The 10,915-nt window shown below is 35.7% G+C and overlaps 1 long non-coding RNA gene across 1 annotated transcript; it reads right to left on the bottom strand.

Moving 5' to 3' along the window:
- Positions 1-789: 789 nt before the first annotated feature.
- On the bottom strand, positions 790-10,356 carry LOC116271954. The gene is made up of 2 exons (XR_004180687.1): positions 10,172-10,356; positions 790-8,577 (listed from the first exon to the last, which is right to left on the bottom strand). It is a non-coding gene; the product is annotated as an uncharacterized LOC116271954 (long non-coding RNA).
- Positions 10,357-10,915: the final 559 nt, after the last annotated feature.

The following is a 10,915-nucleotide window of genomic DNA, read 5'->3' as shown; positions in this document are numbered from 1 at the left end:
GTGAACACTTCGTACATAATTTAAAAGTATTCACATAGTCAAGCTTTACACCAGAACTGTTCCCTCTTGATACTAACAAGGGCATGATCTGACACTTGATTTGGAGAATACGACCAGAATGGTCAACACATTGTTGCCACTTCTGGTCTTCTGAATCACTGTGTTACTCTTTTTTAAGTATTCAAAGCAACTATAAAATAAAATAAATGAGGACAGTTTGGGATTTAGAAGAAAGTCTTCCACTTCAGTATTTGAAAGAAGAGTGGTATTTTTCCTTAAGGCAGTCTCTTGCAGAAATGTTCCACGACTTTAATGGGTGAAAAACATGGACTAGATTTTGTCAGTCTTCGGGGATTAAAAAACTTCAACCTTCCTATCACTCCATCTGCACCAAAATACTCTTAAAGATTATTCCGTAGGATGGCAAAAGAATCACTTTGATGTTTCTTTTCCAACTTGAAAAGAAATTTATATTTGATATATTATGAAGTAAAACGTAATGCAAAATGCACATCTATTAAAAAAAAACTCTGAGAAGTATTTGAACTTAACATTCCTCATTCAAGTACAGAAACACTGCTTCAAGAGAACTATATTCTAAAGCTGCTTATGTTTAGTTCAACCGATTTCACAAATAATACCTCTTTCAGGTTGATGGTTACTACTAGAGCTAAGGAAGGGAACGTCTGTGAAAAGAGACATGTAGGGAGCTTCACTTGTTTTGGTAATGATCAGTTTCTTAGGCTGGGACATGGGTGCATGTGTGATGCTCATTTAGGTCTATATTCATTTTTTTTTTTTTTTTGCATCCAGATGTCTGATTTTTCCAGCACCATTTGTTGAAAAGGATCTTCTTCCTCTATTGAATTGGGTTTTCCCATTGTGTAAAATAATTAGGCTTATTTGTGTGGCTCTATTTTAGGTTCTATTTCTATACCACTGATCTATGTTTCTACTCCTGTCAAAAAACACCACAGCATTTTGCTTACTGCAGCTATATGGTAAGCCTTACAGGAAGGAAGAGTGATTCCTTCCACTACATTCTTCTTTCATTTTAAGAGTTGTTTAGCTAATCTAGTGATTTTGTCTTTGCATATCAATTTTAGAATAAGCTTGTATATGTCCACAAAAAGCTTTGCTTGGATCTTAGTAGGAATTGCTTTAAACCTATAGATTGATTTGGGGGAATTGACATCTCTACTATGTTGAGTCTTCTAATCCATGGATGCAGTATTTCTGACTTCAAATTTTTGAGAAAAAATATTTACAACCTAAGATTCTATGTCCAGTTATATAGTAGAATAAAAATAAAATTTTATCACATGAAAAGTCTCAAGAAAATTTATCTACTATACCCCATTTCTCAGGAAGCTATTATAGGTTATGGTCCAACAACATGAGGGAAATGAGGAAACGGCTCTCAAAAAATGGATTATTCAAATGGAAATAAGTAAAGGAAATCAGAATAATAATGAAGGGATATCCCAGGGTAATAGCTATACCACAGAAGTAGAGAGCAACCACTCCTGCTTGTTGTCAGAAGACAGAGGTAATTTCTTTAAAATGATTTAATTCTTAGAATAATGGTACTATATAAATGTATTGAGGTATGATTTACATAAGTGCTAGAGAGTTTTAGGTTGAATTACTAATAATATAGAAAAAAAACCAAAGCAAACAAAAAAACTAGACCATCGTTATCTCCAAGGGAAAAAAAATTGGCAGGAAAAGCATGGCACATTATCTTTTTATAATTACGTAGTGAAAAGCTTTTCATAGTTATGATGGTTCAAACATTGAATAGTGATCAATGGAAAATTGAAACATTTTATATTGGAAAGTAAAGGAGGGGACAGGAAGTATACATGTGTAGGTGATGCAGAGCATGAGAATGACATACCATAAAATGGAAGAAATTACTAAGTTAAAAAAGCAAACTCACATTATTTAGAAGTATGGAGGTAACCTTATATCAACAAGTGTATCCTGAAAGAATCAGGAAATGTGACGCTCCAGCTTTGTTCTTTTTGCTCAAAATTGTTTTGGCAATTCAGGGTATTTTGTTGTTCCCATATGAATTTTAGTATTTTTTTTCTCTTCGTGTAAAAAAGGTCACTAGAATTTTGATAGTTATTGTATTGAATCTGTAGATTGTTTGGGGTAGTATGGATATTTTAAGAAAATTAATTCTTCTAGTCCATTAATACAGTATGCCTTTCCATTTACTTGTATCTTCTGTTGTTTTATCAATGTTTTAAAGTTTTCGACATTTGTGACAACATAGATGAACCTGGAGGACATTATGCCAAATAAAATAAGCCAGAAACAGAAGGAGAAATACTACATGATTTCATTTATATGAGAAATCTAAAACTATCAAACTTATAGAAGCAGAGAGTAGAATGGTGGCTGCCAGGAGCTAGAGGAGGAGAAAATTGAGAGGTATTAGTCAAAGGGTACAAAGTCTCGGTTATGCAAGATGAATAAATTATAGATATTTACTGTACAATGTAACACCTACTTAACAATTCTGTATTGTATACTTAAAAATTTGCTAGGAGGGTAAATATTATGCTAAGTGCTCTTATCATAAAATAAATAAATTAAGAGGGTAGGAGGAAACTTTTGGAGGTGATAAGTTTATGGTATTGACGGTGGTGGTGATTTCACTGCTGTTTACTTATTTCCAAATTCATCAAGTTGTATACATTAAGGATGGACAGCTATTATTTTGTCCATTGTACCTCAACAAAGTGGTTTTTTTTAAAAAAAAATAAAGAAATAGATGCATATTGCTCACCATCTCATTCTAAGAGGTAACATCATTAAGAAGAAATGTAATAATACTCTTTACATTAAAAAGATTGAAATTTTCATCACTGTTTCAGATTTACTTATAATTTTTATTAGATCCTAAATAATACTCTCTTGCACCATCTACCTTCGAAACAAAACAAAACAATAATGACAACAAAACACTGAAAGAGTCAGCCGGAAAGAGTTGCATGTTGGTTCTGGGAGGGAAAAGTAGGGTGATGGTAAGAAACTATGTTTCATAAAAATTAGAATACAAGCATTTGACTCTAACGTGAACTTATGATAAATTTGATAAAAATTTAAAAGTATAAAAAAGTATATCCTTTTTGTAATGTCTCTTTTCTTGATTGCTCATGGAGTAGAGCATTTATGGTAGTGCCCACCCACAGTGACCCTGGGCTAGGTGATGCATCTGGTTTTTGCTAATGGGACAGTAATAAACTTGAAAAATCATTTGTGTATTTCCACTTCTGCTTTTGGGCACCAGCTGATGTATCTTTCTTTCCTTTAAAATGTTTTACTTTTGTGTAGGTTTTGTGATTTTTTTTTTTTTGTAAGTTCATATGTGTATGAACAACTTCTATGGGGATATTTTGAGAACTGGGTAGATGTTGTGATCTTCTAGGGATGATTTTTAAAGTTTTTATTTTGTCAAGCACTCATGAGCATTACCATACAAGAGAATGCTAACATAATTCTTTGGCTTGAGGCTTTTTGGACCACCCCAAAAAATATAAACTAAGGCCCCAAACACATATTAGGGGAGATACAGATCCAAGGTTTAGAGACAGAATAGTTTCCTTACTGTCTCCCTTTGTGAGGTATGTTTTAATAATTTTTCACTGGAGGTGTAACCCTTGGGGCCCGATGTTATTCAGCAACATCCAATATGACTCCATATATTTTCTGAACCCTCAGCTTTACCTACACTCTCCATTTGGCTGAAGTTGTAGGGCAAGCACCTGTTTGAGAGCTTGCTTGCATCTCTGGAGTTATTACTTTATTTTTGACCTCTTAGGATTTCCCTTACTTTTCTGCTGACTCATTCACACATTTTCAAAAATTTAAAAAATATGTCTTATCTATATTTTTGGTTAGTCTATTGCTGAAGATTATCTTTCTGGGTATCTATTATGCCCCTGGCCTATTTTTTTTTAAAAAAAGAAAAAAATTCCAAAGGGATTAAGCGTAGACCTCAAAGTGATCTGGATCAATACCTTAAGACAAATTGAGTAACATTAGCTCCTCCTTTTAAGCTTCCAATTCCTGGGAGAATAATTTCAGAAATACACTGAAAATTTCCAAAGTCAGTTTTTTTCCAGTGGTAAAAATAAAACCACTCTGTTCTCAAGAGACTTCTGCACTAGGGCCTAGTTTTAGTGAGTGTGGAAGTTTCTTTGAGTGAAAAAGTATTACTGCATATTACCTATCTGGTTTTAAATAATATCAATTACACAATTGTAATCTTGAAGATTATGTTGCACTCAAAAACTGTGCCAGTGAATCCTCGAAAACATTTTTAACCAAACAGCCAATTGTATACACAGAATGTCAGAATTAACTTTATTCTTACATGCCTATTGAGAATATTGGAACACTGTTCTTCAGCTCAGGATGAGAATTCCTGCTTCTCCACGTACTTGGAAACACAGAACTTGTATCTTCTTATTGGATAAAACTAATAGGCCTTTGATGTAAAATGCTAATCTATGGAATTTAAAGCTCCACATAACTTTGGGGTTGTAGGAAGCTCCCCTTTAGTAACTGAATAATTCCATAAAATTGGCTTTATATGGAGTAAACATGTTATTATAGTCAGTATCTGTACTCCTGCTGACTTCTGTTTTGCCTTTATTTAAATCATATTTAAGTTCTGTCAACACATGAAACAAAATAAGAAGGTGACTGAGAGACCGGGTAAAAGCCTGATTTCTGAAGTCCATTCACTTGAGTTTGAATCCCAGATGTGTCACTACTATCTATATGAACATGCAAAAATTATCTCTCTGAGGCTCAGGGATCTGGAATATTTATGAATTTCTTAAGTTTTCGACTTGAAAATAAAATACAATAAAGTACAATTGAGAACTGCGTAGACGTTGTGATCTTCTAGGGATACTTTCCTGAATTTCCTTGATTCTAGTATGACAACAGATAAATTTGTCGTGAGATTTTTCTTCATACAGAGAAAATAAAGTTAGTAGAAGGAAGAACTACTTTTACTTTTGTCCCTAAAGATTAATTATCATAAAAAGACAAGTATGTCTATATTGTTTCAAATGTCTATATTGTTTCATACGGCATTTGAATGTGCACATTAATTATATGTAAGGATGTGTTTCTGTCAAATCCCTTCAACTTTGTCTATTTAGATTTGCCCTCAAACAGTCATTCATGAAGTATTTATATACCTTCTAAAAATGATTCATAGCCCAAGTGGTATGATTCCCAATCTTGGATAAGAATGCTATATAAATCTAAATAATGGGGTTCCCTTCCCAATGAGAATCTTTCACAAGTCCGACAGCCAGCATTTTCAAAGTTTGCAAACTTTTTGTAACTAAACATAGGTTGTGTGACAGCTTCTATTATTTGCCCAATAACAGTTCTCATATGCCCCTCCTTCTTAGGAGCTATGCCAATGTTGGATCACAGCTGTGAGTAATTTGAGTCAAAAAGGGAGATGATACACTGGGGGAACCAACTCATGGAACATTGGGTGCCTGCCAGAGAATTGATGAAAGATTTGGATTAATACCTGGGATTCATAGCTTGATCTAATGCTTACAAAACCCAAGACATAAAATATGTAAAATATGACATGTTCCATGACGACAATGATCCCTTCCAGCCAAAAAGGGGTATTAAGATCTGTTTAAGCAGGTTTTGCTCAGCATCACTGGCTCTTAATGTAGCAGGTGTGATGTCCCTCTGTGAGATAACTCCAGTGAAAATTGGATTTGGACCTTATAGTACATACTAATTAACTTTTTATTTTTTAACGAGACGTACTTTTGAAAAAAAATATACCCTTATAAAATTTTAGGGTGAGGTGAACACTATTAAAAATTCACAAAATTGTCGAGTCATTTGGCAGGTGAAGTCTTTGTTTTGCAACTGCAGAGATTACTCCAGATCTCGTTCTGTGCCCCAGTAGTGGTCCCGTGTAACGTCACCAAGTTAAACATTTTTCAGCTTTTCTTAGTTCTCCATTTGAATCGCACTCTGCACATACTGGATAAATGTTACTACAATCCAGCTGTCAGCTATAGCTTAGAAAAGTTTAACCTTTAATTTCACGGCTTATAGATAGTTCGATGCCATTTCCTAAACTTCTGCATATTCACAAAGAGGTCATAATGTCATGGTCACCAATGACTCTACCCTCCTGTTTATTCTGAATTAGTACATAGTAGAAAGTGTTTATAAAGTGTTTATCCAGTGTATTCTGCATGGCATCACTCATTTATTCTTTCATTTAACAATTGTTTATTGAGATCTTGTTATGTGTTATGCTACATTATGTGTGAGGAACTGGGCTAGTTGTAGGGGAAACAACAGGTTAGTGTGGGGAGAAGACATTCATAATTGCACAATAAATAGAACATTATGAATAATGAGTGCTACGATGGGGCAGAGCATGGTGGTACAAAAACATAAAATAAGTAGATTTTATCTAGTGTAGGAGATTAGAGATGCATCCCTGAAAAAAATTACCATGATTATGCAATCAAAAAATAGATTTTAAGCTAAAGGAGATGGTAAAGAGTTGTTCCAGCAACTTGTTCAAGAAGCTAAGTGGTAGAGAAAAGGGACAGGGTAGTAGACAGTAGTGGCATGTAGGACAGAGAAGGTTTTTTTTTTTTTTTTTTTTGGATAGTAATAACTTAAGTCCTGATGTGAAGGATTCAGGTCCATGAGAGAGAGTGGAATATGACAGTGATAAAGGATAACAAATCGTGTATAGTTCATGAGGTGGCATGAACTTATATAGGGGAAGAGCCAGTCCTCTCTTTTCACAGAAGAGAAGGAGGATAATGCAAGGGTAGAGATTTGATTGGTAGGTGAGGGAAAGATAAAAGAGTTATCATCTGATGCCTTCTCCTTTCTTTTAAAATGTCAGGTTAAGTCTGATAAACTGGAGAGATGGAGGAGAAAGCTTGATGCTTTGAGCAAAGAAGGTTTGAAATGGCTGTTGTAAAGAGTAGGAGAGTCTATAGGCACTGTTGAGGGCCCCTTTGAGGTTGGAGAGATTTTTCTATTTATAACTGGACCAATACGCTCTATTAAAAGGACTTTCTCTGGCAATGTTTAACTACAGGAATAGCAAAAACAGATGGTTGTGCTATAGAAAGTTGGGATTTAATTAAATGCCACACACATAAAAGAATTGGCCCAGACAAGACACTCAGCTTCCTTAATTCTTCCTACTCCCACACTTACATCCTCAAAAACCCATTCATAAAAGCCTTTTGATTTGTGCATCAATTTACTTAATTTTGAAGGACAAAAGGAGGTTTGCATTGAGGCAATTCAGTCAATTAAAATTGATTACACATCTTTTGCATAAAATGCCTTTGTTCACTCTGTTCTGTTGATTGGCTCTTCACTCTTTCCCTTTCTCTACTTTCTCTGTTCTTATCTACTCCCTCCTTTTTCCTTGATTTCTGATCATGTCTAATGCAGAGCCACTGAGCTATCCCTTCTGTATTATTGCTTCTTGCTAAACCAGACCCTCAGGGTATCACCTTCTCCCAGAAATAACTTACCCACCTGTTTTCCTAAGCAAAGACCATTCCCTCTTTAAAATAAATTCAGGTGCCACAGTTCAGTGGTGCATGCATATATATACATATATATACACACACACACACACACACACACACACCTGTTTCCCTCCATTAAAATATAAATTAAATGAAAGATAAAAAATGTTTTGTTCATTGCTATACCCCAGTGTCTAGAATAATCTAGCACATGATAGATGCTCAGTAGATGTACTAAATAATTGAATAAATGAATTAATAGAATACTTCTCATTGGAATTTCCTTCTAGTTGCATGTACAGAGACAGGATACACTGGACAACAGATGGGAACAAGTCTTCATTATTAAAATGTCTTAAATTGCTCGTAGTTCCTAGGAGATTGTTGTAGACTGAATGTTTCTGTCCCAGTCCCCGCTGCCTGCCAGATTCATACACTGAAGCCCTAACCCTCAGTGTGACTGTATTTGGAGATAGGGTCTGTGAGGAGACGATAAATGAGGTCATAAGAGTGGGGCCCTAATCCGATAGGGCTGGTGCTCTTATAAGAAGAGGAAGAGACACCCACCCACACACACACACACTCCCTCTGCCATGTGAGAACATAGCGAGAAGGTGACTGTCTGCAGGCCAGGAAGAGAGCCCTTACCAGGAACCACACTGACAAGTGCCTTGATCTTGAACTCCTTATCTCCAGAACGGCGCAAAAATACATTTCTGTTATTTAAGCTTCTCAGTCTGATATGGCAGCCCAAATAGACTAATACCAGAATATTTGCAAAAGACCCCTAGAAATATGTGCTGATGACCTCTCCATACTCTTTTCTTCTCCAAAGGCAACATTTAGCCATATACTATTGATGGAATGAGTAGTGGGCTTTATGCCTGTGTAATTTGTAAATATTAAAAGTATATGAAGCCTAAGTGAATTAAAAGGAATAATCACCTCTCTATGCTCAGAAATTAAGTAAAGGGCTCTGCATCAAATTAGTGTCCTCCTCTAAGACAAAGTTCTTTATCTAAAGAATTAAAGGAGTTAATTTAAACCTCGTTTACGTCCACCATGCATGATCTAGGGTGACAGAAGATGATCTCTAAACTCTTTTCTAACTTCAAATACTAGTCTGTGAGGCCGGGCGTGGTGGCTCACGCCTGTAATCTCTGCACTTTGGGAGGCCAAGGCAGGTGGATCACGAGGTCAGGAGATCAAGACCATCCTGGCTAACAAGATGAAACCCCGTCTCCACTAAAAATACAGAAAAAAAAAATTAGCCGGGCGCGGTGGTGGGCGCCTATATCTTCAAAATAGTGTATTACCATAGCTATATAAAATGGTGGTTACAATGTGAGCTCTGGAGTCAGATTGCTTGGATTGCATCCTAGTTCTACTTAACTAATGGTGTCATCGTCGACAAATCACTTATCTTCATCTTCCTCCTCTTTAAAGAAAATTGAAATATTACACATACCAGTCAGAATGAATTAGGCTATGTTGCAGTAACAAATAATCCAAAGTTTATTTCTCACTTCCTCTACATTTATATTGCAAGGCAGCTAAGAACTGTGGTCCAGTGGGTCTCACTCTAAGACACAGGCTAATAGAGCACACTTGCTGGAACACTGCTAGTAGCACTAGCAGGGGACAGAGGGATCCTGATGAACTGCATATTGGTTCTTAAAGATACCACATATGTATGACAATCACCACTTTCACTTACACGTCATTGGCTAAAAGCAATACATATCACCATACTTAACTCCAAGGGATGGCAAGGAGAACACTCTTACCATTGCCCAGAAGAATGAGAAATATTTATGATCAGTTCTAATGACTACACATTATCTCACAGAATTTTTGTGAAAATCAAGTAAGTAAAAGCCTCAAAGCATGAGTTACAGCTCCACGAACAAATAAAAAGCTTACTAAATATTAGCTATTGTTATTTTCCCATATTGAATTACACACACAAAACACACTCCCGTTGGGAAAAATGGAAAACTATTTTTAGACTTGCAAGGAAACGCTGACCCCAGCAAATGTAAGAAAATACAGATGGGGTTAACAGAAAACCTTTCTTTCTCTAACTACCTTTATAACTCTCCAGATGAGAACTCAATCATCCGACTGCAACAAATATTTTCATTGCTCTCCCCTCGAATTGATTTCTTAGAGAACACAATATAGAGGAAATACAACAGACAGTCTTTACACTGTGATCTGGTGATCTGATTTTGATTAGGGATCTTGCCGTTTTTCTTTTAAGTCTAACGTTTTCTTTATTTCTAGCTAGGTGGATTACTGATTATTTCTAGTAATTGGCTACATTAATATGTATATGCAGGTCCCTTACCTTATACCTCTCATACATTACCATCCTTTAGAAATTGTGACTGATCTGCAATTTTTATTCCTATCAGTTTTTTTGATGTAGTATATAAAGTAGCAAGTGAAATAGTGATGTGACCCTAATTTACGGAAAAACATAAAACTAGTGGATTTCATATTGATGCAAGAGTTAAGCCTATTTGCTTCCAGTTCTTGATTTAACTAACTAGTTATAATAGTGTATCTTGATCAAATCACTAAACCTCCTCTAAGACAAAGTTCTTTATCTAAAGAATTAAAGGAGTTAATTTAAACCTCGTTTACGTCCACCATGCATGATCTAGGGTGACAGAAGATGATCTCTAAACTCTTTTCTAACTTCAAATACTAGTCTGTGAGGCCGGGCGTGGTGGCTCACGCCTGTAATCCCTGCACTTTGGGAAGCCGAGGCAGGCGGATCACGAGGTCAGGAGATCAAGACCATCCTGGCTAACAAGGTGAAACCCCGTCTCCACTAAAAATACAGAAAAAAAAATTAGCCGGGCGCGGTGGTGGGCACCTACTGTAGTCCCAGCTACTCGGGAGGCTGAGGCAGGAGAATGGTGTGAGACTCCGCCTCAAAAACAAAACAAAACAAAACAAAAAACAAATACTAGTCTGTGATGCATAATCCTTGGTCCATGGTTATATTAGCACACAATATGTAGGAATTAAATTAGATTCCTCAATGTCATTTCAAGCAATTTTCCAGAAGCTCAGTTTACTAGAATGAATTTAATCGCTCAATTGTTTGACTTTTCTTATCCAAGTGAAACCAAATTTCACAATCCTGTGCAATTCACTCATCAATACTTATTATCAACATCATCTGAAATATATTCAGTCTGCAATTCAAAAAGAAAATGCCCCATGTAACAAAGTCAAAGAATGAGAATGATTCATCCAACCGTTGAAGCTTAATTGTTTGTCACAGGCATCCACATTAGAAATCTAATGATTATAAAGTC

The sequence above is a fragment of the Papio anubis genome, chromosome X, assembly GCF_008728515.1.
Source record: "Papio anubis isolate 15944 chromosome X, Panubis1.0, whole genome shotgun sequence".
In the NCBI taxonomy this organism is placed as follows: domain Eukaryota; kingdom Metazoa; phylum Chordata; class Mammalia; order Primates; family Cercopithecidae; genus Papio; species Papio anubis.
Note: the sequence above shows the minus strand (reverse complement) of the source record. Positions and strands in the feature narration are given on the sequence as shown.